Genomic DNA, 9,514 nt, shown 5'->3' with positions numbered 1-9,514 from the left:
CTGTTGAGTACCATCTCAGCTGTTTTACCCAGGCAGCTGAGAAGAGAGATGGGACGATACTTGCCAGGCTCCTTTGGTTTTGGGATGGGAACTATTGTGGCTTGTTTCCAGCTCTGGGGCACCGTGGCGGTTTGCCAGGATTTGTTGATAACCTGCAAGAATGCAAGTTCTCCTGCAAGGCCTAAATGCGAAATGATGGGGTGGGAGATCCCATCAGATCCCGGTGCTGACCCAGAACTGGATTTGTATGATTTTCTTAGTTCCCTAAGAGAGAACAAGGCATCCGTTTCATCAGCTTCGAGTGCTTTGTCTCTTATGAGAGCAAGTCTTTCTGGATTGAAGTTTTGTTGTTTTTCTCTCATCATTGGAGGCCGATTGTTGGTGCTGGTTCTGGCTGAGAACTCAAGCACCAATCTGTTAGCCTCTGATTGTGGGTCATGATGAGTGCATTTCGGTGCTTGGCGGCTTGTCGCTTGCCTGATCCGTTTCCACAACTATGTAAGGCTGGTCTGGTGTCCAAAAGTTTGGCATCATTCCAGCCATTTTTCCTGCCTTACTCTGTTGGCAGTTTCCTTGGCATCCACGACAGCTTCCCTCAACAGGGCCAGATTGTAGGGAGATCTTTGCCGTCGGAAGTTTTTTCTGCACATATTAACCCTGTGGTTGACCTCTTTGATCTCTTCATTATAGTACCAGGCGTCTTTGTGAGTTCTGGACCATGGGCGAGTTTTGGGGATGGTTTGTGAGGCTGCCTGGTTTATGCCCTGGATTAGCCTTGCCTGTAGCACGTCCACATTGTCATTATTGTTGGGTTCATTGTCTTTCAGACATCGAGCCAAGCCTTCCTGGAAGGCAAACCAGATGGCCTTGTCTGTTTTCCATTTAGGAATGTGATGTGGTCTTTGGGCTGGACCTGCATCCATTAGTGTGGTGACTATGCCGTAGTGATCACTAGTAACCGTATCATCGACACACCACCGAATTCTCTCCACCATTGTTGCAGTGGCAAAGGTGAGGTCTAGGACCCCTCCCTTCACATGCGTTGGTTCTTTGGTGTTGAGAAGAGCGATCTCAGGTAACGTCTCAAGCACTTCTGCTATGTGAATGTCTGCCGCGTTCGGCCTTTTGCGGGGATTCAATATGGCTAGGTGTGCATTGAAGTCTCCCCCTATGATCACTCGGTCTTGTGCTGCAGTAGCACAGACCTGGTTTAGACCTAAGCTTTCACACAGTGGTTTGCTATAAATATTATATATTTTTATAGGGCCCCCAGGTAGCTGAATCTCAACAGCAAGAGGTTCAACACCATCTTCACAGTGCGGCGGGTTGGCTATTAAGGAGCACGGTATTGCTACTTTTACCAGGGTCATCAGGCCTCTAGCACCATCCAGGTTTGGAGTGGTGAAGGCATGATATCCTGAGAAGCACACGGATCCCATAGTTAGTGTCTCCTGGAGCATGACGACGTCAGTGCTCCTTGCTCGCACTATTGACTGGAGAAAGGAGTTCTTGCTTTTATAGCTACAGATATTCCACTGCAGAATGCTTAGATTGTGTTCCATGATGGTTACTCAGAGTCACTTGCTTCAGCTTCAGATGCCCCAGTGCTGGTGGCATCAGATAAATATAGATCCTCGTTGATTGAGGATTGTACAACTTCCTCTAAGTGAGACACTCCGGTTAAGGGTCTACCGAGGGGTGTAGAGCCTTGGTTGGAAGTGCTACCTCGGGTCAAGGGACGAGCCTTTGGCTGCACAGACTCGGCCTGTCCTGCCAGACTAGCTGGGGTTTCACGTAATGCTTCTCCCGAAGCTAGCCTGCCATCCGAGGATTTAGGGAGGGGAGTGCCTGCTCGTTTTCGGTTTGGAGGCTTCTAGCTTCCTTCCCTTCAGAGCTGCCACAGTTTGGGTCATAGCCGTCATGACGACCTGCACTGCTTTCTTTTCCTCCTCACTGGTCCTCCCCAAGGCTGTTGCTACTGCAGAAACTACAGCACTCAACAGGAGAGTCATATCTTTCTCGTCAAAGAAAAGATTATCCTCTACTGGGGGGACCTTTGCTGTGGTCTTTAAACCTTTTTTCCCTTTGGTTCTTTTTTATGGTTTTGCCACTAGCAAGCTTGGGGAATTCCTCTCTGTTAGAGGTATCCAGTTTTGGCTGTGGTGGCGACTCCTTCCTCTTAGGAGGTCGGGGAGTCTGTTCTCTTTTGTTTTGACCCCAGACGTAGGTGCCTGGGGGTGCAGGGACAAAGTCAGGACGCTTTTTGGCTAGCTCCTGCTTTTTAATAGCTGCCTGTTTCCTGACAGAGCAAGCCAGGCGCCAAGCATGATGTTTCTTGGCACAGTTTGGACACTTGGCCATTGTGTTCTTCTGGCCATCTTTGTGTGGCTTGATACACACTTCTGTTGCATACACCACATTTGGCTTTGGCCTTGCAGTTGGCCTGGTGATGCCCAAATTTCTGGCACGTGAAGCACCTCAAGGGCTCTGGCACATAAGTCCTGAGCTTGTATGAGCCCCGATGACTAGGTGATTGTGGGTGTGATAATAATGCTAATACTGTTATTATAATGTCTATTATTGCTGTTATCTTCCCTAAAATTATCATTATTATCATTATCATTATAGAAAGGGTTATAATGATGAAAATGACATTAATATCTGCCATAATAATTATAATAATTACAATAATGATAATAATGATAATTATGGCAATAATTATTACTTTAATGATGATGAGAATGACAATAATGATAATAATAATGACAAAAAGGATAATAATAATCATAATGATAATTATTGGGCCCATTTATAATGAAAAATGGCTAAAAGTAAAAAAATCCCAAAAGTCGAAAAACGGCAAAATCTAGCTTATTACAGTCTTTGAAGAGAATGGTCGAAAACCACCCTTTTTCGATTCTAAATGATAATTATGAGGATTTTAGCATTAATTCTGATAATTATGATAATTTCCACGATAATCCCACTAATGTTGACGATAATTATGATAATAATGATAATAATTCTAATGATAATTTTGATGATAATAGAAATAATAGCAATAATTAACAATATTCTAATAATTTTCATACCAATAACAGCAATAGAAAGGATAATGATAATGCTATTACTGTTATTATAATTTCTATTATTGCTGTTATTTTCCCTAAAATTATCATTATTATCATTATCATTATAGAAAGGGTTATAATGATGAAAATGACATTAATTGCCATAATGAGGATAACTGCAATAATGATAATGATAATTATGGCGATAATTATTACTTTAATGATGATCATAATAATGATAATAATAATGACAAAAAGGATAATAATCATAATGATAATTATTGAGCCCATTTATAATGAAAAAAAGGCTAAAAGTAAAAAAATCCCAAAATTCGGAAAACGGCAAACTGTTGCGTATTACAGCCTTTTGAGAGAAACGTCGAAAAAGCCTCTTTTTCGCTTTTTATTGGTAATTATGAGGATTTTAACATTAATTAGATAATTGTGATGATTTTCATGATAATTCCTTCATTATATACAATAATGATGATAATTATGATGATAATGACAATGATAAGTACAATAATAATGATAATGATAAAGTCATAATTATAATGATAATTTTGATAATTACTGCAATAATAGCAATAATCAACTCTATACCAATAATTTTCTTACTAATAATGACAATAGAAATAATAACATCATTATCATTGTCATTATGATTATTACTATTGTCATTATTATTTCTAAAATTATCATTATTGCTATTATCATTATAAAAATAGTTATAATGATGAAAATAGCTATAATAATTAGCATAATCATTATAACTGCAATAATGATAATGATGATGATATCCATGATGATAATGACTATAATGATAATAATCATAAAAATAATAACAGTAATGATAATAATGATAATTATTGTCCAGTCCATTTATAATGAAATAAAGGCCAAAAGTAATAAAATCCCAAAAGTCGAAAAAACCGTAAAAGCTAGCGTCGAAAAAAAAAACCTTTTCGCTTTTGTTTGGTAATTTTGAGGATTTTAACATTAATTCAGGTAATTGTGATGATTTTCATGATAATTCCTTCATTATATACAATAATGATAATAATTATGATGATAATGACAATGGTAATGACAATAATAATGATAATAATGATAAAATTATAATTATAATGATAATTTTGATAATTACTGCAATAATAGAAATAATCAACTCTACTCCAATAATTTTCGTACTAATAATGACAATAGAAATAATGGTATCAGACTGTTCGCAAAAGAACCCAAGAAATTCCATAACATCAGCAGGAAATCCATTGGCGATGAAATAAACAAAGGAATAATAAAATACACCTTCAGCAACCCGGAATTCCGTTCGCCAGAAAAACACACACAAATTTTGAAACACCTACGCCAGGGAAACATTAATATCATACCCAGCATGATTGAAAAACGTAACCCTAGTAAAATACGTAATGGTTTCGAAGAATCACGACAAGCCTGCCCTGGCTCAAAGAAAGAAAGAGTGTAAAGATGGCCAGACTTCGTATAATATAGCATAATATATTCCTATGGACGAAAGAGCGAGCTCGCGAACTCGTAAACGCCAGGCACCGTATCCTAGGACACGGAAACAGCAACCCCATGGGACGTCGACTTGCCAATTACGTCGACCACGGCCAAGCCATCATCTTGGGATCCGACTTCCCAAATGTAATACGAAACAACTCGGCAACAACCCCAAACCTTGTTATTTCAAACAACTATGTCAACTTCAATATACAGCTTTCACAAGGCCAAATCACAACCAGTGATCACCTGCCAATACAAGCTATTATCTCAACATCACCGATAATGATACCCAGAGAGCCTTGCAAAGACTACAAAAGTGCAGACTGGGAGAGATACAAACAAACACTAAGCAATACAAGACAAATCCAATTACACAACAGACCATATGCCGAAATAGACAAAGGTGTGGAGCAATGGCAAGGGGAAATACTCACAACAAAAGAAGAATGCATACCAACAAAATTCTTCACTACAATACCCCACCTCAAAACAAACCACCAACTCAACTTCTTAAAAGCCTTGTACCAAGGAGTCAAAAGAAGGGGCGAAGCAACAGGTTGGAATGAGGACCTAAGGCAGATATAGGGCTCTGCAAACACAACTAAGGCAAATATCAAAAGAACTAAATGAACAAAACTGGGGGAAGCTATTAAATGACCTGACGAAATACTCAGCAGGGAAAGACCCCAAAACCTTTTGGAATGAAAAAAAAAATAAAAGGAAACGACAATCCAATCATCCCATACCTTTTAAATCCCCAAAATGAAAAGATATTTGAAAACACAGAGAAGGAAAAACTACACAACGCCTGGTCCAAAGCTTTTAAAATATCAGAAGAAAATTTCGACTACGACGACCAGTTCGAGAACGTAATACACAGGGACCTCGAGAGATTTCCAAATAAACTCTTCCCATACGAAATCGTAAACCTCGGGAGACTCGACAATGAAAACCCCCTAACAAAGGTAATAACAGTGGCTGAAGTTAAACAGTGGATATCAAAAATGAGGAACAAGGCACCTGGGAAAAGTAAAATAAGAAAAATCGACCTGATGAACCTACCAGAGAACATGATTGAAAAACTCACTAATATTTTCAATGCATGCCTGGCCAGTGGCTACTTCCCAAAACCCTTCAAGGAAGCTATTATCACCCTGATCCCGAAACCAAACAAACCGCCAAACAAAGTAGAAAACTTCAGGCCAATATCCCTGCTGGAAACACCCGGAAAAATCTTTGAAAGGATCATAACAGCAGGCTCATGACTTTTCTTGAAGAAAACAACATCCTAAATGAAAATCAATACGGCTTCCGCAAAGGGAAAGGAACCACAACAGCGATAACAGTCGCATAGGAACAGATTGCACAATCCCTTGCACAAAAACATCAGTGTAATATCATAATGCGAGACGTATCGAAAGCCTTCGATAAAGTATGGCACTCTGGACTCAAACACAAGCTCATCGACCTACAGATGCCAGAGCCCATCACTAAACTTTAATGCAACTTCCTCGAAGAAAGAACTGCACAAATCAAAATAAACAACCATGTGGGAAACCCCGTCAGCCTCCAAAGTGGTGTGCCACAGGGAAGCGTAATCTCCCCAACTCTGTACATCTTGTACACTTCCTGTTTACCATCTCCCACACAACACCACAATTACATCGCTTATGCTGACGACGTCACCCAACTGATAACACACCCCAGCAAGTCCAAAAACATCATGTCTTTGCAAACACAAAGAGCCATTCTAAGCATAAACCATGTCGAAAGGCAATGGAAAATTTGAACCAACAACTCAAAGTTCCAAATGATTACCGCAAGTAAACTAAACCCTTTCCCTATTATCATTAACAACAATGAAACAGAGTTCAGCCAAAGAGGCAAGATGCTTGGACTAATGATCACCAACAGGGGGATCATACCACACATAAGAGAAAGAATCAAACTGGCAAACATTCAACTTCAAAAAATCAAACGATTCTCTGGATACACAGAGGGAATTAAAATTCAATTGTATAAATCGCTCATCCGAACAATAATTGAATATCCTCCATTACCACTAAACACCGCCTCAAATACTCAAATGCTAAAGATACAGAGCATTCAAAACAAAGCACTGATCTGGGCATCTGGAGCGAGATACCCAGACATCCCATCTGCAGAGGAACTGCATGATAAATACAATTTACTCCCAATGAATCTGAGAATCCACCATCTAGCCAGAAAGACATGGGAGAAACTCGAGTATCTCGAAGACGTAAACTATAGCAAAATATCAGATACGCACCTCGCAAACGAGAACCACTCGTGGTTCCCACGCAGCCTCCCTTTAACGCTAGCAGAACCACGTCCTCTGTACAGCAAACGATAGCTGCCACGGCGCGATCGCCACGCAGTACAGGACGATCCAGACGACCCATACGATCCTTGACCTGCAAATGAAATGTAAATAGAAATGTAAATACCAAGACATATACATACATATATGCTGGCGAGAGGGTTCTCTTCCTCAATTACACCGTCCGAAGGGGTTCGGGACAATGTACATGGGGAGAGAAGTCTCATACGCTAATGGCGCTCGATCCTGCACCAGTGGAGTGGTACCGCTGGTGAAGGCTCCAGGGCACAGGCGTATCAGTCAGTATATAGGTATGTATATGTATATGTATAAAAGAAAAGAAAATAAAAACTAGAAACTACCCCCAGTAATCGTCCCAAAGTCTGTTTACAACTCACGCACTGAGCTACAGCACGAGATGTAAACAGAATGGGGGCGGAGGGTGTAGTCACCTTTCCGACCAATCGGGGCACCGATCCCGCGTTCCCGTCTCGCCAGAGTCGGTAACAAGGAAAGGCTGCACAGAGGGTCGCCAAGGACAGACTATTTTACAAACTGGCCTCGGGGAGCGAGTTCGGCTCGTGTGGGTGCTTGAAGGTCCCAGTCAAGCACACGCACGAACGGAACTCGCTCAACGGGTTCGGATGGAAATAATCGACGGAAAAAAAAAGGTTTAAGGGATCGTAAGTAATATATACGTCTGTGCATGTACGTGTGTATGTATATGTATATGTGTGTATGTATGTATGTATATGTGTATATGTATATATGTATGTATATGTGTATATGTATATGAGTATATGTATATATCTATATATACAATAATAATAACAAAAAGGTTAAGGTTTCTTACTTGTTTTATGCTAAATTATTCTTTATGTAGCAATACATACTAAGCACATAAATATTTATAATACGGGGAGCCCACTCCACTGGCAAGGGCACTCTTAGCACGAGCCTCCAACATAATGCAAATAAGACAGTCAAAAGGGAAAGCCGCTCATCTTTCACACTTCGACTTATTTCAGTTTCACTAACTAGCTTTCTTCCTTAGCTCATTCTTCCCTTCGTTGGTTTACCCAACTTCTTGCCTGGTGAATATCTATCTACCTATTTATCATTATCACACCCCCTTGTTGTATACACATAACACAGGTCCTCTCCCTTGTGGTGTACAGAGAGAGATCACCCAATTGGCGAGACATTATTGTCACCCACTTGGCGTGATCCTCCTGAGCAAAAGCCATCAGACTTTGAGCTTGACTGATACTTTTTGACAACAGACTACACAGAGAGCTCCGCCAATTTATCGTCGTTCGCCGCGACAATTGGCCAGGCCTTCTCTTGTAGTAAGTGCCCCATTACCGCTCCCTTGGAGAGCGAGGTTACAAGCCCGGACTGGACCCTCTGGTCCTGGACATAGTTTGTGGCGACTTTTCGGTGCCTAACCCTTGCCCTCTCCTTCTGACTTCCTGGTGCAGCCTGGGCCTGCGGGAAACGCAGATTTCCAACATTCGCCTGGGCTGCGGTGACGTGATCACACACCCCTTGTAGCAGGATTGGGGTGCAGAGCGTTTACCACACCAAAATTCCGAGTTCAGCCCACCCAGGGGGATCTCCTGTCCTGTGGTGCTGAAGGGTCGAGTGTAAGAAACAAAGCTTTTTTGAGGCCCTTCATAAGACCTCACCCTGAGAGCAGGTATAAGGATAGTCCCCGAAAGGGGACCAATCTGTTTTATACTCTCTCCATGATCACCACAAAATGAATCAGACAATGGCAGTCACCCTGGAGCCTTTCAAAGTTGCAGGGGGGTGAAAGAAAAACAAAATGCAGGCCGAATGTGTCCGGCCTGCAGAATCGAGCAAGGACAAGACAGAAATATCAATCACAAAGTCTGTCCATGCACACCAGACTGAGAAAAATCTGAACTCTCCTCAGAATTCCCTCAGTCAAGAAGGGGCTCTAGCTGAACCAGCCAAACCACCTGCCCCCACTTCTAAAGGCCTTAAACCCCTGCAAAGGGAAGGCGTGAAGAGACGAAGGGTGGAAAGTGACTCTGAAGAAGAGGCAGAGCACACCCCAAGTCGACTAACGCAGTTTAAGGTACCAAAAAAAACTGAAGACTTCGACAATGCCTACCAACTGGTCAGGGCATTGGAGAAGGAAAGGAATGTCAGACTTTTAATCCGAATCTGTAGAGATGAGGGCATGATCATTGTCCCCAAAGACAAAGCCACCCTGAACTTTCTGCAGGAAATAAAGGTGCTAAAAGACGGGAGAAAAGTGTGTATCTCACCACTGACCTCCCAAGAGAAAAAGACCAAGATGGTGCTACTTGGTTTCCCACTAGGGTTCGACGTGGAGGTGATCACGTCTCTCCCACAAGTGGTGGAGGCTTCCCGCATGACCAAAGGGAAGTGTCCAACCAGGCAAGTGCTGGTTATCCTCAAGGAAGCCCCAATCACCACCCTTGATCTAGGTAACTGGGGCTCATACAAGCTTAGGACATATGTGCCAGAGCCCTTGAGGTGCTTCACGTGCCAGAAATTTGGGCATCACCAGGCCAACTGCAAG

The sequence above is a fragment of the Penaeus vannamei genome, chromosome 27 (assembly GCF_042767895.1).
Source record: "Penaeus vannamei isolate JL-2024 chromosome 27, ASM4276789v1, whole genome shotgun sequence".
Classification (NCBI taxonomy): Eukaryota; Metazoa; Arthropoda; class Malacostraca; order Decapoda; family Penaeidae; genus Penaeus; species Penaeus vannamei.
The sequence above is the reverse complement of the archived record's forward strand: the minus strand, read 5'-3'. Positions refer to the sequence as shown.